At 38.7% G+C, this 25,357-nt stretch overlaps 1 protein-coding gene and 1 long non-coding RNA gene across 7 annotated transcripts in view; one reads left to right on the top strand and one right to left on the bottom strand.

The window, feature by feature from the left end:
* The window catches only part of anne (anne boleyn), a 1,549,371-nt gene that overhangs the window by 156,388 nt on the left and 1,367,626 nt on the right, over positions 1-25,357 (top strand). The gene's annotated exons all lie outside the window — the stretch shown is intronic.
* Positions 7,470-8,379, bottom strand: LOC137234228 (uncharacterized). Of its 2 annotated transcripts, none has more exons than XR_010947738.1 (4): positions 8,224-8,379; positions 7,880-8,170; positions 7,672-7,824; positions 7,470-7,614 (listed from the first exon to the last, which is right to left on the bottom strand). It is a non-coding gene; the product is annotated as an uncharacterized lncRNA (long non-coding RNA). The 2 variants fall into 2 exon arrangements; XR_010947737.1 differs by having other exon boundaries at positions 7,672-7,814; positions 8,224-8,378.

The following is a 25,357-nucleotide window of genomic DNA, read 5'->3' on the forward strand; positions in this document are numbered from 1 at the left end:
TACCGTGCAGTACTAAGAATTGTACAACGCTCGGGAGCAGTGGTGGACCCAACAGAAGAGGAGATCGAGCGTTTGGCATGGGCTCATGAGGCGGTAGAAGTAGGTCGAATGCAGTTCAAAAGGTTTGCTGCGAGAAACACTCGGTTCTGCAACCGGTATGAGGAGGAAGAAGCGTCGAATGGCAGAATGAAAAGGCAACGTTCGGCGGAAGGCGACAAGCCTGCTTTCAAGAAGCAGAAAGGGCCCAGTCCCAGAGCCGCGACGCAGGGCAGTCCCATAGACAAGACAAGTAGGCCCAAAGCTGTACGACAGATGGGCCCCAATAGCGAGTTAGCAACTACCTCGAAGGCTGCGAGTCAGAGGGAAGTTCCAACTATGGAAGTAGGAGATAAGGCAAAGGGAGATAACGCTAAGACTCCGACTTTCTCGGAGGTGCTAAAGGGAGCTAAGACTCCGGCTTTGTCGGAGGTGCCAAAGGGAAATAACACTAAGACGCCGGCTTTTCCCGAGAAGATGACTGATGTGGCAAAGCAGTCACTGACTGTGGCGCTGGTTGATCGTAGCAGTCCTTTCGAACAGATGACTAGTGAAAGGTGGAGATCTGTAGAAGAGGAGCTTATTAGCTTAATGCTTAAGATGATGCGGGAATAACCAAGTAAGCTCCTTCCAACCTTTGATTCGGGGGATGGTATAATGGTATGAAGATGATAGCGTGCGACAACATCACGAGATTGCGGTGGCTGGAGGAAGTGGTTCCAAACCTCCAAAGACAGGGCACGAACGCGCGTTTTGAGATGGTGGATAAAGCGCAAATCCCCAAGGTACCAAAAGTTAAGGTATGGATACCATGCGTGATGAAGTCGGAGGATACACTGCGACTTTTGCAGAATCAGAATCCGAACATGCCGACACAGGATTGGAAGGTACTTACTGTATCTCGGCCTACGGAGGAAGGTCAGTTATACATCTTCCAAATAAACAAGCAGGCGGAGGATATATTTTACGCGAAGCTTGGAAAAATGTCCTTAGGTACAGGCAAAATTTATATGCGACTCAGGAAAAAAAGTCGCGGGTATTAAAGTCCTAACACGCTGGACGTGGGCGAAGTCGAAAAGGACCTCAAAAGCCTAAGGGAAAAAAGACAGGTGGAGGTAGCCCACGTCACCCCGAATGTGTTAGAAGGGGACCAACAGCCAGATGGTGCTGTGAGTCGCACAGAGGAACACCCGGCACAACAGGTACAAGAGGCTGAAGGGGGCTTCGAACACTCTAAACCAAAGGGGCTAGGGGAGGACGACGACGTCACGATGAAGGTGCTGGAGGGGGAAAAGCAGCCCATTGGTGCTGCGAGTCCTACAGATAAACCTCCAACACAGTAAAGTGGCGTCGAGTGAACTCCTCCTCCTAACGCGCTGATCCAGGAGCCGTGGCTTCCATCGGGAGGAAAGGTTTCTGGACTTAGCGCGCGCAGATTTGGCGTTTACTATGCGCAAACGTAAGGACGGGTGCGAGCTGTAGTAATGGTAAAGAAACAGCTGCATTCATATATGCTGCCTAATTACACTACTGAGGACCTCGTAGTGGTGGTGAAATCGCCGGGCTCAGATGGTACATGTCCGGCCATGCTACAAGTTTCAAGTAGGGCGGTCGTGGGATGGCTTAAAATAATATTCGATGGGTGCATAAACTGAATCATGTACCGCACTCTTGCAGAACTTCTCGTGTAGCTTTCCTACCAAAGGCGGGGAAGATCGGTCACGTGTATCCCAAAGATTATAGACCCAATAGCTTAACATCATTTCTGCTCAAACATGTACATAAAGTCCAACGTGGATGAAAAGCTGCTCTCCACAACACAACAGGCGTACACCAAAGGCAAGTCAGTAGACACCGCATTGCATAGGGTGGTAATAAGCATAGAATAAAATAATTAAAAAAAGATTTTTAAGTTAAACGGTTTTATTGAAAACAATACTTACATGAAATAATAAAAATACGAAAAGCTAGAAAATAATTAGGTAGGTCCTAGGTACTAGTCATCACACTCCTTATCAATCTAGGGCGTTGATCAGACAATTAAATAAAAGCGTTGGGCGCGTGAAATTTCTAAAAATGTGAGGCGTAGCATAACCTGATTAAGGTTCAGTTGGTTTTACTTATGACTATCAATAGAAATATGACGCGTCCAACGCTTTTATTTAATTGTCTGATCAACGCCCTAGATTGATAAGGAGTGTGATGACTAGTACCTAGGATCAACCTAATTATTTTCTATCTTTTCGTATTTTTATTATTTCATGTAAGTATTGTTTTCAATAAAACCGTTTAACTTAAAAATTTTTTTTTAATAATTTTATTTTTAAGTTTTTAGTCTTTATTTAATTGCCTATTATTTCTCATTCTATTTAGTTCATTTAGTGACTCATTATTACAAGGACTCTTTCCTGACAATTTGTAACAACCTAAGTCCTCAATACATAATCCTTCCCAAGACTTTACTCGACTATGCGCCACGTATGCTTGTCCCTCCTCCAACTCCAAAATATTTTGATGTCACTTCTACTGGACTGTATGCAATATTTGTTCCAAATATGAGCCAAATCGGGTATCATAGGTCGCTTTCTATTCATGTATGTATTATGTGTTCCAAATATGAGCCAAATCGGACAACAAGTACGATTTTTGGGAATATCTCGATCCATGCGCCACCTAGCGGCGATTTTTTTTCTTATTATTGCATTGTCATCGGGTTCTGAACTATATTCCAAGTTTCAAGCTTTTAGCTTATTGGGAAGTTACTTAAATTTCAATTACAAGATTCGTTCACAACGGCCGTGCATGCGGCCGTGCAGCCTGTCAACTCAAGCTAAATAAAACCGTTTAAAAAGCCCTGGAATATAAGGAATATGCTCTAGAAGTCTTCGCATTGCCGGGGCTTTCTAAATGAGCGATTACTGATGGTCTTAATTACGTTAAAGTACATCCAGCCCTACAAGTCGATTTCTATTCTTGCATGTATTATGTATTCCAAATATGAGCCAAATCGGACTACAAATGCGAATTTTGCGAATATCTCGATCCATGCGCCACCTAGCGGCGATTTTTTTCACAGGTCGATTTCTATTCCTTCATGTATTATGTGTTCCAAATATGAGCCAAATCGGACCACAAATGCGAATTTTGCGAATATCTCGATCCTTGCGCCACCTAGCGGCGATTTTTTTTCTTATTATTGCATTGTCATCGGGTTCTGAACTATATTCCAAGTTTCAAGCTTGTAGCTTATTGGGAAGTTACTTAAATTTCATATACAAGATTCGTTCACAACGGCCGTGCATGCGGCCGTGCAGCCTGTCAACTCAAGCTAAATAAAACCGTTTAAAAAGCCCTGGAATATAATGAATATGCTTTAGAAGTCTTCGCATTGCCGGGGCTTTCTAAATGGGCGATTATTGATGGTCTTAATTACGTTAAAGTACATCCAGCCTTACCCAGATGGATCGACTGCATGTTAAACTGCAGTAAGATTACATCGCAATGGGGATTGTACGCGGCCACGAAATTAGAGGACAGGGGCACTCCGCAGGGAGGGGTGCTATCACCTCTTCTGTGGACGCTGGTCATTAACCAACTGATGACTGCAGATGACGTTGCATATGGTCTTTTTTACAAAGAGGTACCATGCGTGATGAAGTCGGAGGATACACTGCGACCTTTGCAGAATCAGAATCCGAACATACCGACACAGGATTGGAAGGTACTTACTGTATCTCGGCCTACGGAGGAAGGTCAGTTATACATCTTCCAAATAAACAAGCAGGCGGAGGATATATTTTACGCGAAGCTTGGAAAAATGTCCTTAGGTACAGGCAAAATTTATATGCGACTCAGGAAAAAAAGTCGCGGGTATTAAAGTCCTAACACGCTGGACGTGGGCGAAGTCAAAAAGGACCTCAAAAGCCTAAGGGAAAAAAGACAGGTGGAGGTAGCCCACGTCACCCCGAATGTGTTAGAAGGGGACCAACAGCCAGATGGTGTTGTGAGTCGCACAGAGGAACACCCGGCACAACAGGTACAAGAGGCTGAAGGGGGCTTCGAACACTCTAAACCAAAGGGGCTAGGGGAGGACGACGACGTCACGATGAAGGTGCTGGAGGGGGACAAGCAGCGCATTGGTGCTGCGAGTCCTACAGATAAACCTCCAACACAGTAAAGTGGCGTCGAGCGAACTCCTCCTCCTAACGCGCTGATCCAGGAGCCGTGGCTTCCATCGGGAGGAAAGGTTTCTGGACTTAGCGCGCGCAGATTTGGCGTTTACTATGCGCAAACGTAAGGACGGGTGCGAGCTGTAGTAATGGTAAAGAAACAGCTGCATTCATATATGCTGCCTAATTACACTACTGAGGACCTCGTAGTGGTGGTGAAATCGCCGGGCTCAGATGGTACATGTCCGGCCATGCTACAAGTTTCAAGTAGGGCGGTCGTGGGATGGCTTAAAATAATATTCGATGGGTGCATAAACTGAATCATGTACCGCACTCTTGCAGAACTTCTCGTGTAGCTTTCCTACCAAAGGCGGGGAAGATCGGTCACGTGTATCCCAAAGATTATAGACCCAATAGCTTAACATCATTTCTGCTCAAACATGTACATAAAGTCCAACGTGGATGAAAAGCTGCTCTCCACAACACAACAGGCGTACACCAAAGGCAAGTCAGTAGATACCGCATTGCATAGGGTGGTAATAAGCATAGAATAAAATAATTAAAAAAAGATTTTTAAGTTAAACGGTTTTATTGAAAACAATACTTACATGAAATAATAAAAATACGAAAAGCTAGAAAATAATTACGTAGGTCCTAGGTACTAGTCATCACACTCCTTATCAATTTAGGGCGTTGATCAGACAATTAAATAAAAGCGTTGGGCGCGTGAAATTTCTAAAAATGTGAGGCGTAGCATAACCTGATTAAGGTTCAGTTGGTTTTACTTATGACTATCAATAGAAGTATGACGCGTCCAACGCTTTTATTTAATTGTCTGATCAACGCCCTAGATTGATAAGGAGTGTGATGACTAGTACCTAGGACCAACCTAATTATTTTCTAGCTTTTCGTATTTTTATTATTTCATGTAAGTATTGTTTTCAATAAAACCGTTTAACTTAAAAATTTTTTTTTAATAATTTTATTTTTAAGTTTTTAGTCTTTATTTAATTGCCTATTATTTCTCATTCTATTTAGTTCATTTAGTGACTCATTATTACAAGGACTCTTTCCTGACAATTTATAACAACCTAAGTCCTCAATACATAATCCTTCCCAAGACTTTACTCGACTCTGCGCCACGTATGCTTGTCCCTCCTCCAACTCCAAAATATTTTGATGTCACTTCTACTGGACTGTATGCAATATTTGTTCCAAATATGAGCCAAATCGGGTATCATAGGTCGCTTTCTATTCATGTATGTATTATGTGTTCCAAATATGAGCCAAATCGGACAACAAGTACGATTTTTGGGAATATCTCGATCCATGCGCCACCTAGCGGCGATTTTTTTTCTTATTATTGCATTGTCATCGGGTTCTGAACTATATTCCAAGTTTCAAGCTTGTAGCTTATTGGGAAGTTACTTAAATTTCAATTACAAGATTCGTTCACAACGGCCGTGCATGCGGCCGTGCAGCCTGTCAACTCAAGCTAAATAAAACCGTTTAAAAAGCCCTGGAATATAAGGAATATGCTCTAGAAGTCTTCGCATTGCCGGGGCTTTCTAAATGGGCGATTATTGATGGTCTTAATTACGTTAAAGTACATCCAGCCCTACAGGTCGATTTCTATTCTTGCATGTATTATGTATTCCAAATATGAGCCAAATCGGACTACAAATGCGAATTTTGCGAATATCTCGATCCATGCGCCACCTAGCGGCGATTTTTTTCACAGGTCGATTTCTATTCCTTCATGTATTATGTGTTCCAAATATGAGCCAAATCGGACCACAAATGCGAATTTTCCGAATATCTCGATCCTTGCGCCACCTAGCGGCGATTTTTTTTCTTATTATTGCATTGTCATCGGGTTCTGAACTATATTCCAAGTTTCAAGCTTGTAGCTTATTGGGAAGTTACTTAAATTTCATATACAAGATTCGTTCACAACGGCCGTGCATGCGGCCGTGCAGCCTGTCAACTCAAGCTAAATAAAACCGTTTAAAAAGCCCTGGAATATAATGAATATGCTCTAGAAGTCTTCGCATTGCCGGGGCTTTCTAAATGGGCGATTATTGATGGTCTTAATTACGTTAAAGTACATCCAGCCTTACCCAGATGGATCGACTGCATGTTAAACTGCAGTAAGATTACATCGCAATGGGGATTGTACGCGGCCACGAAATTAGTGGACAGGGGCACTCCGCAGGGAGGGGTGCTATCACCTCTTCTGTGGACGCTGGTCATTAACCAACTGATGACTGCAGATGACGTTGCATATGGTCTTGTTTACAAAGAGGTACAAGGCCCCTAATTGCACCAGGCCTAAGTTAGAAGGGGCGACCCTACGGGAGAAACCTTGCACAAAATATCTAGAAATGATCCTAGACAGTAAGCTGTCATGGAAGCTCAACGTGGAGGAGAGGGTGAGGAAGGCTTCAACGGCACTTTATGCATGTAAAAGAATGCAAAAGAACCGGCATATACGATCATAAGGAACTCGGTGACGATACCTCAAAACTAACAACCAAAAGCAATAATTATCATTTCACTGACACAAATTTTATAGTTTTTTTTCGGGATTTGGACACAATGTTGTTGTTGTTTTTGTAGCGATAAGGTTGCTCCCCGAAGGCGGTACGCTCCGGTAACACAGCACCATTAAAGTGCTAGCCCGACCATCTCGGGAACGATTGATGTGGCCACATTAAACCTTCAGGCCATCCCTCCCCCCCCCCCCCCCCCCGGTCCTCGTCTGTTAGTGAAACAAGATTCGCCGCGGATAGGTGAGGTTGACGATTGGCTTTGGAGAAGCTATATATTGTGGTGGCAACCTGAAGGGTTGCGCTACACAGCCCCTTGAATCTGGTATTTTAGTCGCCTCTTACGACAGGCACACCTACCGCGGGTAAATTCTGACCCCCAACCCGCTGGGGGGTATTTGGACACAATCTTTTCATTATATTACTTAACAATTTAAAGGCTTCATTCTGTATTGCGAACGATAGCTCAGACGAACGATTCGCCTCCAAACGATTTTGTCTAGCAATGGTATTCTCTATCATTTTCGTTCGGTCTTTACCTTTCTAACTAACAGGAAGGCAAAAGTAATTGTCAAGTGATAAGTTGCCATTGTTTAACATAGTGCAAATACGCTAGCGATTCGTCTCTGATCCGCATCGAAAGTTCGTTTCGTAATAGAGAATGAGGCCCTAAGATTAGACATTTTTTTCCATTTGTATTTTGACTTACCAGCAACAACAGAATCATGTTTAATTGTACGCCGCACAAGCATTATAGCATCATGTAACGAAGCTCAGTTTCTTCCAAAAATTGTTCAACACTGCCACGGAAAATCAATGTACTTGTTCTAGCATTAACGCAACCTTTAAATAATTATAAACTATAAAAATGAAATTAATGTCAAACCTTGGAAAATGTTGAAACGTTCACCACCAACCTGACGTTCTTCAAAGTAATCACATTGACCCAAAACACTTGAATTAATATCATTAGCTGTAGTCATAACAGCACCACCACAAGCTTTCATTCTACGTTTCCAATCTTCTTCTGGTACATGAACAGCACAGAACATATCACGATCTGGAAAATACTGTGTAGCAACATCACCAATTGGTAATTTAGAAAACACAACATTGGCGCCTTACTTAGCTAGTTTATTCTACAGAATACGCCATTCAGCATCAACAATTTTCTGATACTCTTGGACATTGGAGGACATTGCTGTGGTAGATCATTTTTCCAATAAAGCACTTTGTTGCTCCTTTGATTGGCGCTTCGACATGTACAGCCATGTCATATTTTAGCATGCATAATTGTAATGCTTTACGTATAGCTTTAATGATGATACGTGCATGCACGCCTTCCTCAACATCTGGCTTAACTTGTTTTAAGATTTCACATGCTTAAAATACTACTGAAGTGGTGCCATCGCCGACCTGATAAGAGAAACATTTTTATTCTACACATTCTAATATAAAAAAAAACTTACCTCAGCATTTTGAAATTTGGCGATGTCTACTAGAGTTTTACGGCTGGATTCACAATATCCAATAGTTTCATAATGGTTGCCCCATCATTTGAAATTGTGGCCTTACCACTGGAATCAACAATATGCTTGTCCATACTACATGAACCCAATGTAGTGCATACAGTGCCACAATTGAATGCGAGGCATTGATGTTGGATATGAGTTGAGGTTTACCATGAGAGCTATCGGTACCCAAGCCTTTTTTACACAAATACTCATGTATCCAATACAAGTTCAGGACATTCATATTTATCGACACGCTGTCCGGTATGGCCCAAATGTTGGAAATATGCAGTTGCACTGTTGAGAAAAAATATGGATCAATGAACACAAGTAAAAGTGAAAGATTTTTTTTACCATCTCTTGTTACTTTACACATTAGACATTGGAAACGACGACCAGCATCTACAAGTTGCTATTGAGCCTTGCAACGATTACATCTAATTGCACCCAATTCACCAAAATTTACAATGGGTGGCTCATATTCACCCTCAACCGTGCGTGCCATTGATGAGACGGTAAGTGTAATGGACAAAGCTGTTGTTTTTAATAAATCAGCTGTTGCAGTTATGCAATACAAAGACGACCTGCAAAGAAGAAAGATCAATGTAATTGCCAAACAAAACATTAATTTCGATTATCGATACCTAACGTAACGTGGCGAGGAGTTACCATGATCTTCTACCACATATTTTGTGGTCACCAATGGTGGTAATAAACCCTATTCATTAGTAATAAAAGCACCACCAGCGCTATTTTGATTTTCACTCATAACGCTTATCGGATTTGGCATCTGATCGGGATCTAAACGGCGCTGGGTTTGATCATACTGTTGCGGCTGTTGATATTTACCAGTAACAGGTGCAGGTCATTGTAAATTATTAGTTGTATTAGCATACATTATAACCAGGACGTCCGGACGTGTCCGGGTATTGGGGGTTGACCCGGCTTGGGTGGTTGATTGAGCATTGGCGTCTGTCCAGGTTGTGTTGGTGGCATCATAAAAGCCATCAATAACAAGTGCCAAGAATATATCCGCGGCATACCTGCCGACCAAAATGACTCAGGGGTTGTGATTGCCAACCTCACCTACCCGTGGGAATCCTGTACCTAAAAATTTGGTGTGAACAATTGGTGCCAGTTAACCCTCTGAAATAATCGGCGCAATTGTACGCCATTGTATTGGCATTAATTTGGCAAAATGCAAAAACTTTTCATCGTCCTCCCGTGACCATTCTATCTTCTTTATGCTAGGATCAAGCCATTCGTACCAGCGTGCCTTACATTGCTTGGCAGATTTGCGGTGCAGCAGTGATGCAATACGTGACCACTGGTTTTTGCCATATTTCATTACAGCTGCTTTGAGGATTTCATCCTGAAAGTTATCCATTTAGTTAATAAACGGCCAAGAGTAACCAATCGCGTCAAATGCTTACCTCAGTGTTTCTCCACACACCACCTTTTATCATAATTCGCGGCATGGTGCTATATAATTGTGAATTCTTTCGATGAGCACAAAAATAAAATCAAACATTTTTGTCGAAATAAACAGCAAAAATCATTGTATATTAAAGACTTTGGCAAAATTTTAGAATAGCACCCCCGAGTTCGGGGTAGAACTTGGTATCAAATGAAAGAGGGAGTTCTCCCGATCACAAATATATATATTTTAAAGTGCGCAAACTTATAATTTAAAAGTTATTTGTTGTTAAAGTTTGCAAATTTAGCAAATTTCTATAGCACTTTAAATTACAATTTACACATCTTTCAAAACCTTAATCCACATACATATCTATATAAATTGGCAACGATAAACTTAAATTGCATTTTTGTATATTTCACATTTCATTTTTGCATTGTTTTTACTTATTATAAATGTTTTTATTAAATCAATCGCGCTTTTGTAGCAATGCACATATATATATATATATATATATATTATTGATGACATTACAAAGCTGTGCTGCCACATATATATACGTATACACATATAAAATTTGTATAGAAATTTGCAAACTTTAACACCAAATAACTTTTAAGTTATAAGTTTGCGCACTTTAAATATATATATTTGTGATCTGGAGAACTCCCTCTTAATTTTAAATCTTTCCGGAGATATTCCATTTAAAACTCTGAAAATTGAAAAAATTTTCCACCACCAAATGTTTTGCTGTCTCTGCTGAATTAGAAATGGCGGATTTTTTTGCACGAAAAAATGACGTATTTTGCTATCCCTATAAAAATAATAGGTGCGAGAGAGCACGATACATTGTGGGAAAGCAAAATTTGTCAGCATGCTATTTCATTTGCACAATTTTTCATTCCAAATCGTCACCCCTGTCAAAAATTCGTGTGGCTGTGTGCGTTTTTGGTCACACGAGTTTTGCAGGGTAGTAATATTTATATTGGTCCTTATACCGTAATAGGTATTGACGGTGTTAACGTCACGTTAATTGATGACGAAACGAAAAAAGAAAAAATATTACATAAAAATAGAATAAGAAAAATTAATTAAATTAAATTTTTAAATTCAAGATTATTTAAAGTTAATCTCTATTGTTAAATTAGAAACAAAATGTTTTTTCTTCCAAATTTGAAAAAAAGATAATGAAATGAAATACATTTAAACAATCATTAAAACTGAAGAACTTAATTCATACATTAGAATTAAAACAAAAAAAAAATTTTTTTTAATTATAAAAAATAAATCTAAGTCCTACTTTAGAACTAGACTTTAGAATTTAATTCTTAATTTAGATCTAAACATAGATGTAGATTTACATCGCTTTTGGGACATAAGAATTTGGCCAATTCTTCTTTTCCAAAGGAGGATGATGTAAAGTAACCCTTATGTTTAATTGTTGCTTGAAACATAAATGCCAAACAATACTTATTAAACACACCTTACATTCACAATGAGGGTTCCCTCACGAAATGTCAAAATGAATGACGGCAGTTTTTACGCGCATTCAACTGGACCGGAAGTATATCAGAGAGCTAAAACTAATTTAACATATTAGTATATAGTCAGTGATACCTTTCATTATAATTTATATAATATTTTAATAAAATATATACAAGTGTATACGTTGTAAATAAACCGGTGTCTGAACAATTTATTTCAAGTAGAAACTACGCGCGTGCGAAAGTAGTGCAAGCAATTGTACAATTTAAATAGGCAAGCCGTATTCTACATACAGATGACCACGATGGTCATCTTACAAAAGTATAAAAGTGAAACTCGGTGATATATATTCTAATATATCATAGAAGATATCCTGAAAAAATCACTTTGATCGGAGATATATATAGTTATATCCCCTACAACCGATCGTTCAGGTACAAAGATTTTTGGTCATTTCTCCCTTAATTTAGAAAGTATGAACGTGAAACTCGGTGATATATATTTTAATACATCATAGAAGATTTTCTGAAAAAAATCACTTTGATCGGAGCTATAAATAGTATATAAGTTAAACTTTTAAAAATTGGAAACTCTAAAAAAATATATTTTTTACACGGGAGACGTGCTCCTTTATTGAATGCAAACTTATATATGACTTTACACAATAATAATGCTTACAATCTAACCTACGTTTGCCTTACCGCGATGAAAGTGAAAACTGCTGATCACGCGCTTCCCACAGGTGAGTTTGTTTAGTTTAATTTGGTTTCCATTTACCGCTTACTGTTCACACGGTTTGCTTTGTATGTGTTGCGGCTTCAGCAATTTTGTCAGTTTGTTATGTCTGGAGTATTATGTGTCTGAATATTTGTTTTTTTATATTATATAAATATGTGCCGTGGTAACATATATCCCAAACAACGATTTTTGGAAATTTCTCCGTTAATTTCCAATATAAAAACATTAAACTTGGTGATATTTATTCTAATATATCATAGACGATTTCATGAAAAAATCATTTCGATCGGAGCTAAATATAATATATATCCCATACAACCGATCGTTCAGATAGAAAGATTTAAGGCCATTTCTCCTTTAATATCCAATATAAAAACGTTAAATTTGGTGATATTTATTTCATTTCATTTCATTTCATTTATTTATTACCGCAAAAAAGCCTAATTAATAAATTAAATTATATTACAATTTACTATCTTATTGCTAAGGTTTTACAATATTCATAAAGTTTTGCTTTAAAAGCTACGATTTCATTACAACTTTTTATATCTATAGGCAGTTCATTGAAACTTTTTAGACTTTATAAAAAATATTTTGCTGATCTATTTCAGTTCTGAATAAAGGCAGTTTGAAATTGTGTTTATTTCTTGTATTAATGTTATGTGTTTGCTTAACTAATACTACGTTTTTACTTAGATATTCAGGTACATTTTCACTTTTAATATTAAATATAAACTTCATAGCGTGAAAAAATCTTTTGCTTGACACTTAACCAGTTCAAACTTCTCAGCATATCAGCCGTACGAGTATCTCTAGGTTTTGTAAGAATTAATCTCATACATCTGTTTTGCATCTTTTGAAGTTTATCTATTTCTTTGTCTGACACAATGAATAGAATAGATGGGCAGTTTACAAAGTGCGGTTCTATAATGGACTTATATATAATTATTTTGTACTTTTTTTGAATATATTTGGATGTTCTCTGCATAACCCCAATTTTTTTCGCAACTTTCTGGACTGTGTAGTTTATATGTTCTTCAAACTTGAGTTTGTTGTCAATTATAATTCCCAAATATTTTATACTGTCAACTTTTTGTATGCTTTCATCATTTATTTTTAAACCAATTATATCCTCATTAACGTTCCTCCTTGTTATTATCATAAATTTCGTTTTATTTATATTAAGTTTCAGTCTATTTCCGCACAACCATTTATACAGGTTATTCAGTTCATGTTGTATTTTAGAAAGTGCAGAATTAATATTATTCTCACTAATCATTATTAATGCATCATCAGCGAATAGTTTAATTTCACAACCTTCAATAGCGTTAACTATATCATTAATATAAATTAAGAACAGTATCGGTGCCAAAACTGAGCCTTGTGGTAACCCTATGGGTACTTCCAATTCATCAGACATCACGGTATTTATAACCGTTTTCTGTCTCCTCTGTTTCAAATAGCTGCGAAACCAGTCAAGTTCTATACCAGTTATACCAATACGTTGCATTTTTTTGATTAAGATCTCCCCATCCACTGTTTCAAAAGCTCGTTTGAGGTCTAGGAAGACTGAAACAACCACTTTTTTATTATTTAACTCTGCTTTCCAGTCATGCATCACCAAATTAAGAGCTGTCTCACATGAATGTTTCTTTCTAAAGCCTGACTGTTGGTGGGCTAGTATATTATTATCTTCAAGGTATTTCGTTAACTGGTTCTTAACATAAACTTCAAGTATTTTACAATCACTAGGCAGGATGTTTATGGGTCTAAGTTCTTCAGGTTTTACTGTTTTTTTAACTTTTTCCACTGGTATCACCGTTGACGTTTTCCACTTTTCTGGTACAAGACCCTCTTCTAGGCTGTTATTGATTATTTGTGCGTAGAAATATCCTGTATACGATATACAGTCTTTAAGTACTCCATCAGATAAAAGTTTTCTGCCGCCTATTTTATATTTGAACTCTTTCAGAATATTAATAACTTCATCTGTTGTTATTTTGGCAAACTTTAATCTACAATTGACTTGTACATCACTTAGTGCTACACGGCAAGGTTCTATGATGTTATTAATTTCTATTTATTCGCTATTTATAAAGAACCTATTTAGACCATTTGCCAGCTCAGTTTCATTTTCTACCATCATACCATCTATTATCGCCTTTTTAATCCCTTCGTTATCTCTCGTTAAGCAAACCGCTTGCTTAAGATGTTTCCACATTTCTTTGGCGTTATTTTCATTCATTTCGACTTTATTTTCCATATATTTAACTTTCTTTATTTTTACTAGCTTTTTGTAGATGAAAAAAATAAATAAATGTAAGTCGCGATAACCTCCGAAGAGATCTAAGGCCGAGCTTCTCTTCTAATTTGCGTCGTGCTCTCCTTGATTTTTCCCTACAAATTGGCCGGACGGGACCTACATGTTTTATGCCGACTCCGAACGGCATCTGCAAGGCAGATGAGTTTTCACTGAGAGCTTTTCATGGCAGAAATACACTCGGAGCGCTTGCCAGACACTGCCGAGGGGCGACCCCGCTTAGAAAAATTTTCTTCTAATTGAAAAACCTTATTTCTAAAATTTTGATGTTGCTTTGCCCGGGAGTTGAACCCAGGGCATACGGTGTGATAGGCGGAGCACGCTACCATCACACCACGGTGGCCGCCTTTTTGTAGATACGATTTATATTTTTATATTCGTTCCAATCACCTGTTTGTATTGCAAGCTTATAATTATTATATTTGCATTTATTCATTTGCGCCAATTCTCTGTCGTACCATTTATTCATTAGCTTGATATGAACTTCTTTTTCATACGTTAAACTTTCCATAGCTTGCATTATTATGTTGTTCACTAATTCGACTTTCTCATCAATTAGTAGGTTTTCATTTATGTTGAAGTTACATGATCTCAGGATGCTTATTAAGATTTCACTATTATATTTATCCCAAGCTGTGATTTTCTTGGTCATTCTCATCTGGTATGATTTAGACGTTTTAATGTTGAACATTATTGTTTCGTGATCTGAAATTTTGTATGCAGGCAAATTATTGCACTGAATTTCATCTGAATTTGAATATAATAAATCAATTTTAGATGCACTTGCATCTGTAATTCGAGTATTAAATTCTACTTTTTGGGTCATACCCATCACAGAAAATATCTCATTCAATTTTGTACTATATGTTGATATGTAGTTCATGTTTATATTAAAATCCCCGATTAGTATATTACATTTACTTCTTTCAAATTTATCGATTAATATTTCATTTAGGTACTCGATAAACGCTGCATCACTTGTGCTTGGCGAATGATACAGAACCCCTATTTGCCACTTTTTATCGACTTTTTTTCAATTATATTATAATGCACCATAAGTTCATATTGACACTAGCATTATAAATTACATTTATCTCCACTGTCCTATGAACATACACTAGTACTCCTCCTGTATGCCTGCTGTGCGAGTCGCATCTAACCATATTATACGATGCTATTTCTAATTCGTTGTCTTCAACATCTTTCGTTGTACACGTTTCCGAACATAATATGATACTTGGTGTATGTACTTCAGCCAACACTTCCAGGGCACATTTGTTTGATACTATGCTGTTAATATTCAGTCTTTCTTTGTATCGAATTTTCTTCAGCGGTATCTCATTGGATTGTGGCGGGCTTATCAGTGCGTTGGGTGTTCGCTGCTAGTATCCTAGCCTTTGTTTTTTTGCATTCAAGTGCTTTAGGTAGACTGGGCACTGTCTGCTATTGCACGAGTGATTGACATCTAGTCCTAGATTTAAGTTCTCATTATGCAGTTTATACACTTGTTTGCTGGTTGTTCATTACATTCAATGATCTTATGCTTACCCAAGCATTTGGTACAACTTCCTCGTTTTTGCATTCAGTCGCCTTGTGATTGTATCTTCTCCATTTGAAACACGTTGTCACATCAACGCCATCGTAAACTTTGCATCTTTACCATCCTACGTTGAGCTTATCCAATTTTAAAGCATTAGTAAACATTTCCTCGTCCACCTCCAATATTGCGTTGTAATAGTTTTTGTTGTTAGTTTTAACATTATATTGCTTTGTTAATAATTTTTATTTCACCCTGTTCTAGGCATTTGTTTTGCTTTCTTAGACACTCGATCAGGTCATCTCTATTCTTTTCAAACTGCATGCGTGTTATAAATAATTTTGGTTTATAGTCACGTGGTATCTTTATTTCATATTCATCACTTATTTTTTATCCATAATTTGTTTAATCTTATTTCTTTCATCTTCATTAATACTATCGATCACCATAATACCATTATGGCCCGCTTTAATGTCTGTTATCTTTAGCTCGTTAGGGTTATTATTTAGATCTTGCCTTGTTCTTTCACTAGTTTGTTTTGCCTTCGGTTTAACAATAATAGGAGCCCGTTTCTTAAGCTCTGGAACGGCCGTAGCTGTGTTTTTATTTTCACCCGTTCTTAGAATATTTGCATATGTTTGTTGTGGTATCCCATCGTTTTTCTCCTTTGCTATTGTTTTTATTTCACTACAAAATTTCTCATTCTCCCTCCCCACTACTTCAGCTTGATTTTTTATTTTCTATGCTATCTCCCGCACCTTCTTAATTTCAGCTGCATTTTTAATATACATTTCTTGATGCATTTTTAAGGTCGCCAAGCGTTCATTGTATTTTTCCTCCATTGTTTTCATTAACGCCCGCATCCCTTTTTGGTTGGTTTTTAAAGCTTCTTCAAATTCGTTTTTGTATTCTTTTAAATAGCCACTGTTCCTATTAACACTCTCTTGCATGTCTCGCAATACCAGATCAATATTATGTATGTATGTAATACACTCTTCGCAAATAAAATTCACCATTGGATGTGTTCCTATTACAGTAGCTTTATAGCTATCCAAGCCGGAACATTTTGCTGCCGAGTGGTATACTTTCGCACACACACCCACACATCTAATTCCCGTCTCCTCGCGAATTGCAAGTTTGCACTTGTCACACTTATTTTCGCTTTCAGACATATTGCCTTTGCTATCGTTTTCACTATGCCGTTTTCGTCTTGTGTTAATTTGTAATTATATATGCATATGTATGCGTTTCTATTCGCTAGACTTGAGTCACTTTCTCACCGGTATAGAATTATTAAATATTTATATGGTATTTCACTAGGTTTTGAATCGTTATTGATATTAGATTTTGTTAAATTAAAAGTGAACTGATCTGCTTACAGAGTCTCTATTTCACATATTTGTCACTTTTAATAATTATTCAAAGGGTTTCACCATTTTTGCAAACAAAATTCAACGAGCGATCTTAAACACGTCCGTTCCTCTCGACTTCTCAACAACTTCTAATATATCATAGAAGATTTCCTAAAAAAATCACTTTGATCGGAGCTATATGTATATAGTATATACCTATCCATACAACCGATCGTTCAGATAGAAAGATTTTTGGCCATTTCTCCCTTAGTTTGCAATATAAAAACGTGAAACTTGGTGATATATATTCTAATATATCATTAGAAGATTTCCTGTAAAAATCATTTCGATCGGAGCTATATATAATATATATCCCATACAACCGATCCTCCAGATAAGGGGGTTTTTTGCAATTTTTTATTTTATATTTATCTTAAAAATCGTTTAGGTATGTACATCTGTTCGCTATATATTTCTTATCTTATACATCCGATTATTTGGAGTTTACGAACGGGATAAGATTATTGTTCAGCCTCATTCATGAAAGGTATGAAGTCTTTGGCACAGCCGAAGACAGCCCCGTCCTTACCTGTTTTGTATTTTATTTGATCACCTTTTTATTTATTATTAATAGAATTTTTTCCGGCATAAAAAAAGGGAGGAAATATTTTTACTTTGATTTGGACCGCGACCGCATGTCTGAATGAAGTCAAAACAGAAAATATCTCCTCTCCCTCCATCACTGGTAGGTTTGAAAAACTTCCAACACAGAATCCGCTCATACGTATATGTCAGTTTATGTATGCACTTTCAACTTTTCAGCCACCCCCTCTTTCTTCGACGCAGTCGCCTTCGTTGCTGGATAGATCGGAAGGTGCTAGTTATTAAGTTATGTTAATGTTTTCTTGCACTATGTATATACGTAAACACACATATACCATACAACTGAGTGTTTGCATAACGGAGGCGGTACGATAATCCCGACATTTGATTTTGGTTCATTGGAAATTTTTTTTTGTTCCTCGCGAATCGTAACTTTAAAAGTTTCCTTTTTCCTACTAACCTTTGAATTTTTATTGTCTTACCCCCTTTTTTTTTTTGTTTTGCCTTTTTAACATTTTTATCTTGAATTTTTTTTCCATACATAAAAGTATAAAGCTGCCTACATATAGTAATCTATATACGTATATATAGAAATTAGCCTAGTTAAATTATTTTTTTTACTGCCTGTTTGAATTATTTAGATTAAATTTGTTGAAATTGAATTAGCTATTAGAAATAAGTTTCATTGATAAAATAGTTATTTTTTTGGATTGCAAATATTTTTTTATTGATTTCCTCCTTTTTTATACTCAGCTGAGCAGAGCTCACAGAGCATATTAACTTTGTTCGCATAACGGTAATCCGTAACGGCATAAACTAATCGAGATAGATATAGACTTCTATATATCAAAATGATCTGGATGAAAAAAGAAATTCATTTAGCCATGTCCGTCCGCCCGTCCGTCCGTCTGTAAACACGATAACTTGAGTAAATTTTGAGGTATGTTGATGAAATTTGGTACGTAGGTTCCTGGGCGCTCATCTCAGATCGCTATTTAAAATGAACGAAATCGGACTACAACCACGCCCACTTTTTCGATATCGAAAATTTCGAAAAACCGAAAAAGTTATCGCACTTTATTATTATTACCAAAGACGGAGAAAGCGATGAAACTTGTTAGGTGCGTTGACCTTATGACGCAAAATAGAAAATTAGAAAAATTTTGGACAATGGGCGTGGCACCGCCCACTTTTAAAAGAAGGTAATTTAAAAGTTTTGCAAGCTGTAATTTGGCAGTCGTTGAAGATACCATGATGAAATTTGGTAGGCACTTTACTCCTATTATTATATGTGTGCTAAATAAAAATTAGCGAAATCGGATGAAGAACACGCCCACTTTAAAAAAATTTTTTTTAGTAAAATTTTAACAAAAAATTTAATATCTTTACAGTATAAAAGTAAATTATGTCAGTATTCGACTCCAGTAATGATATGGTGCAACAAAATACAAAGATAAAAGGAAATTTCAAAATGGACGTAGCTCCGCCCTTTTTCATTTAATTCGTCTAGAATACTTTTAATGCCATAAGTTGAACAAAAATTTACAATCCTTGTAGATTCTATGACGATAACTGTTTTCTGTGAAAATGGGCGAAATCGGTTGAAGCCACGCCCAGTTTTTATACACAGTCGACCGTCTGTCCTTCCGCTCGGCCGTTAACACGATAACTTGCGCAAAAAACAATATATCTTAACTAAACTTAGTTCACGTACTTATCTGAAGTCACTTTATCTTGGTATAAAATATGGCCGAAATCTGACTATGACCACGTCCACTTTTCCGATATCGAAAATTACGAAAAATGAAAAAATGCCATAATTCTGTACCAAATATGAAAAAAGAGATGAAACATGGTAATTGGATTGGTTTATTGACGCAAAATATAACTTTAGAAAAAACTTTGTAAAATGGGTGTGACACCTACCATATTAAGTAGAAGAAAATGAAAAAGTTCTGCAGGGCGAAATCAAAAGCCCTTGGAATCTTGGCAGGAATACTGTTTGTGGTATGACATATATAAATAAATTAGCGGTACCCAACAGAAGATGTTCTGGGTCACCCTGGTCCACATTTTGGTCGATATCTCGAAAACGCCTTCACATATACAACTAAGGGCTACTCCCTTTTAAAACCCTCATTAATACCTTTAATTTGATACCCATATCGTACAAACACATTCTAGAGTCACTCCTGGTCCACCCTTATTGCGATATCTCGAAAAGGCGTCCACCTATAGAACTACGTTTTAAATAATCATTAACTCCTTTTATTTGATACACATGTCATACAAACACATTCCAGGGTTACCCTAGGTTCATTTTGCTAAATGGTGATTTTCCCTTATTTTGTCTCCAAATCTCTCAGCTGAGTATGTAATGTTCGGTTACACCCGAACTTAGCCTTCGTTACTTGTTTTGTTTGAACTTTATTAGCCAATTAATTTCATTTTGATAAATAAGCGTTGTTGAATTACAAGTTGAATTTACCAGTCCTTTTGTTATTTAAACCTTATTTTATGGGTTGAAGCCATTTCAAAATGTCAGGCTAATTAGGTATAAAATTGGTGTGGGTGTTGCACGGGTGCATTAGAGGAGGCATGGATGTGAGGCTACCTTGACGGACTAGACTGATAAGGGGCATGGGACATTGACCGACGGACATATGTCAGGCTAAGGGGACGTTGCTAAATTTAGGAGTCACAGCGACGTCCAAGGCTGCGTTGAGGTTTTACGCAGAGTGGGAGGGATGACTCCACCTGACACGGACATGCCTTTCCTTCCAGCTTTTCTCTTTATCCCTATGTTTATCTCTTAGGCATGAACTCAAATTTGTTTATATGACTGTAGGTAAGGCTGATGAGAAAAAACTCACCCCACCCGACGAGCTAGCAGGGGCTTGCCACCATGCCACATGCCACCTCTGCCTTACCCCAACAACCAGTTATATAACAGAAGTCATCTCCGTAAGCATTATGGGGACATACGGCACCTGAGAACACAGCCGTATGAAGCTAAAAAACACAAGCAGATCCTCGGTGAAATCCACAAACAGGCGTCGAACCTCTATGCCAAGAATTGCCCGGTGAATCCTGTACTCAAAGAACAAAACCCAAAACTAGCAGAGGAGGAACGCACTCTCCCTAGGGAAACGCGCATCACTCTAGCTCAACTTCGATCTGGGTACTGTAACAGGTTAAACTCTTACCTATCCAGAATCAACCCCGACATACAAAACATATGTCCTGCTTGTAATGTGTCCCCACATGACACCAACCATCTCTTAAACTGTATTGTGGAACCAACGCCTCTAGCACCCCTCGCATTATGGTCCACCCCTGTTGAAACAGCAAGTTTCCTTGGACTCCCGCTAGAGGGCATTGATAACAATTTGTGATTGCTCGCACGTATTGGATGGGGCGAAGCACTGCTACAACAACAACAACATAAGTCACGTTCTCTAGCTAAATTTGCGGCGTCCGCCGGAAAATGAGGCCGGATTTTCAGGACTCTTCCGCCGGGAATAAAACAAGCCGAGGCGGATTCAATGACCTCTCCGAACGCACGTTCCCCTTGGCGAGCATCAGTCGGGATAGGGAGGGCAGCAAAGCAATTGGCCAGCCTTACAAAGCAGTTGGCCAGCCGATTGCATGCTACGCGTACCCGATATTTATTTATTTAATTCAGTCTATGGTGTTACAAACCTTACAGACTAGATAACAATTTTAAAGTTCAAATAATTTATTTTATTATTATTATGATTTATTAACATAATTAAATAAATTAACTAGTTAAATAGACTAGTGAGCACTAGCTGCCAGGGCTATCGGCTCTATATTATAACTTAAATATATGTAATTAAAATAGGGAGTTTTTGAGTTGGTTTGCTAGATTGTTGCTTTAATAGCTCTGATGAAATTGTATATTGCGTTTAGGTTGTCGTTTGTGGGATTTTTTAGAAGGGTTATCCAATTTTTCTTTAGATAGATGTTTCTTGTTGCTTGTAGTATGGTACAGTCGATGAAAATATGTTTCTAGGTTAATGTATTGTTACGAATATTAGCAACACTAAGGGATGCTAAGAGTGACTTGTATGCACATCCATAAATCGATCATTATGTATCTACATAAACGAATCAATCATTATGCCTACACATATGTATGTACGCGCAGCGGTGAAGAGATGCACAAACACATGCAGATATCTTATCTGAGATGCTCGCAAAAGTATGCAATTGTAATTGTGGAAGTGTAGCTCAGAAATACACGCGCATATGAGAAGGTATACACGTGCATCTGTCGTTAAAATTATATGGCAGTAACTAAAAAATTCTGAAAGCGCCTAGAAGATGCAACGAGGAAATCACAGAGTATAAAAGCACCAACAGTAGAGGCGCGAGAGTCAGTTTTGATTGAGCACGCTATATATCGAGCAATAGTAGAGTTATTTATTGTGAAGTACTTTAATAAAGACCATTTTGCATTATTAAATAGTGGTGTTATTTATTCAACAGTTTAGTGATTCGAACTTAGCAGAAGGTTGCAAAGAAGAGGATTTGCAGTAAATTCGTTACAATTGGTGTCAGAAGTGGGATTGTTGAATAAATTCCAGAGGACAACAAGGACATGGCAAAGTTCAGTGAATTGAAGATCCAGCAACTGAAAGAGTTCGAGAGCCGTGGATTGAATACAACCGGCATTAAACTCGAACTTCAGGCACGACTACGAGAGGCAATGGAAGCAAAAGGAACTAACGTGGAAGAGTATGTCTTTCATCTTGATGTCGACGAGACAACAACAAAAATTTAAGAGAAAAATGAAACCTCGCAGACAGTTACGAGCACAGACTTGAACATGATATTGGCTGCAACAACTGCTCAAACATCGACAGTGGTATCTCAGCTGGAATCGCAGGAGACACGCATAACATCGAAGATTGAAGCACAAAAACACGTATTTCAGAAATGTCGACACAGATGACATCAAAGATGGAAGCACAACTGAAAGAACAAGAGACACGCATAACAGGTCAACTCGAAGCGGAAGAGGCGCGTATATCATCAAAACTCTAAGCGCGCATGGACGAAAAAATAGCGCAGTTTGAGGAAAAAATCGAGGCCGAGGTGGATGCTTTGAGAGGTCGTAGAGTTGCAACTAAATCGGCCAGCTTTTTCAGCAAGCAATACGAAGGTAAAAACTCCACCTTTTGACGGCTCTGTTCCTTTTCAGGTGTTTAAGATTCAGTTTGAGAAGACCGCAGCAGTGAACAACTGGAGTGCTGAAGATAAAGTTCCTGCACTATTCGTGGCATTGAAAGGATCTGCTGCTGAAATCCTACAGACTATTCCCGAGGGAGAGCGGAACAACTACGAAACATTGATGAGCGCTCTAGAGAGGCGATACGGAAGCGAAGACAGGAAGCAGATACACCAAATAGAGTTGTAAAACCGCTACCAAAAAGCTAATGAGACTTTGCAGGAGTTTGCGTCAGATGTCGAAAGGCTTGCACATTTGGCGAATGCCGACGCACCCGTGGAATACACCAAAGTGTAAAAATTCAGAGCTTTATAAATGGCATACGGGACGTCGAAACGAAGCGAGCCACATATGCGAACCCAAAGCCAACATTTGCAGAAAACAAATCAACACCGAACATACTTGTAGGAAAAACCTTGGCTATAACAAAACAGGATGGACGTATCCCGGTAAGAGTACTCAATGAGTTCAAGTCACCACTCAAACTGATCAGAGGAGCTATTTTGGGAAGATGCCAAGAGGCTGAAGTAATAATCAATTGTGAACAGCTCCAGGAAGAGGTTTCAACTAGCAATATTGATCTTTCAGATGACATCATGGCATAGACAGAGGGACTAGAGGAAGACTATCAGAGTAAGGCAAAGCAACTGCTCCTAAAGTACGGCAACATATTTGACCAAGATGGCTCCAAACCAGGCCGCACCAACGTTGTGAAACATCAAATTGACACTGGAGACGTGAGGCCGATCCGTCAAGCTCCACGTAGTGTTCCACTGGCGAAGCGGGAAGTTGTGAGTGAAAGCATACAAGAAATGAGCGACAGCGGCGTCATCGAACCATCAGCTAGTCCATGGAGCTCACCTGTGGTACTTGTGAAGAAGAAGGATGGGAAAATGGGGTTTTGCGTGGACTACCGCAAGTTGAACGACGTCACGAAAAAGGATAGCTACCCATTGCCAAGAATTGACGACACTCTGGACTCGCTCTCTGGTACGAAATGGTTTTCCACACTGGACTTGAAAAGTGGCTACTGGTAAGTGGAGGTGAAGGAAAAAGACAAGGAGATGGTCTTTGGCAATGTACAGTAATGCCTTTTGGACTTTGTAATGCACCAGCTATTTTTGAGAGACTCATGGATCAGGTATTGAAAGGACTGCATTGGAAAACATGCTTGGTATACCTGGACGACATCATCGTATTGGGCAAGAACTTCGATGAACATCTTAAAAACTTGGAGGAAGTTTTCCAGAGAATAGCTGGCGCTGGTCTGAAACTAAGTCCCAAAAAGTGTGCGCTGCTTAAAAAGGAAGTAAATTATTTGGGTCACAAGGTAACGACAGAAGGTATCCGTACAGCGAAGGAAAAGAAAAAGGCAGTAAGGGATTGGCCAAGACCACAGAACTTGCATGAATTAAGAAGTTTCCTTGGGCTGTGCACATATTACCGGCGATTTGTACCAAACTTTTCCAGCGTAGCCCATAGCCTCCATGAGCTTACAAGAAAAAATAAAGCTTTTGAATGGAAGAAGGAGCAAGAAGTGGCTTTCCAAACATTGAAAGAGCGTTTGCGCACTGCCCCAATGTTGGCATATCCGATTCCAGGAGCTACCTTTATTCTAGATACAGATGCGAGTGGATATGCTATAGGAGGCGTCTTATCACAACTGGTCGATGGACAGAAGAAGGTACTTGCATACTACAGCCGGTCGATTTGAAAACCAGAGAGGAACTATTGCGTTACACGCAGAGAGCTGTTGGCATTGGTAGAGTGCATTAAACATTTTCACAAATACCTCTACGGCCAGCGATTCCGCGTCAGGACAGATCACGCAGCGTTGAAATGGCTTCTTACTTACTTACTTAATTGGCGCTTAACCGTCTAAACGGTTATGGCCGTCCAACAAGACGCGCCAGTCGCTCCTTCGCTTCGCCAACCGGCGCCAATAGGTCACACCAAGGGAGTTTAAATCGTTGTCCACCAGGTCCTTCCAACGGGGTGGGGGTCGCCCTCTACCTCTGCTTCCATAGGCGGGTTCCGATAGAAACACTTTCTTGGCCGGAGCATCATCTTTCATTCGCATAACAGGGCCTAGCCAGCGCAGCCGCTGCGTTTTATTTCGCTGGACTATGTTGATGTCTGTGTATAGCTCGTACAGCTCATCATTAAATCTTCTTCGGTACTCGCCATCGCCAACACGTAGAGGTCCATAAATCTTTCGAAGAACTTTTCTCTCGAACACTCCCAAAGCCGCTTCATCTGCTGTTGTCATGGTCCATGCTTCTGCCCCATATAGCAGGACGGGTACGATAAGTGACTTGTAGAGTATGATTTTCGTTCGCCGAGAGAGGACTTTATTTTTCAATTGCCTACCTAGTCCAAAGTAGCA

The sequence above is a fragment of the Eurosta solidaginis genome, chromosome X (genome assembly GCF_040869045.1).
Source record: "Eurosta solidaginis isolate ZX-2024a chromosome X, ASM4086904v1, whole genome shotgun sequence".
In the NCBI taxonomy this organism is placed as follows: Eukaryota; Metazoa; Arthropoda; class Insecta; order Diptera; family Tephritidae; genus Eurosta; species Eurosta solidaginis.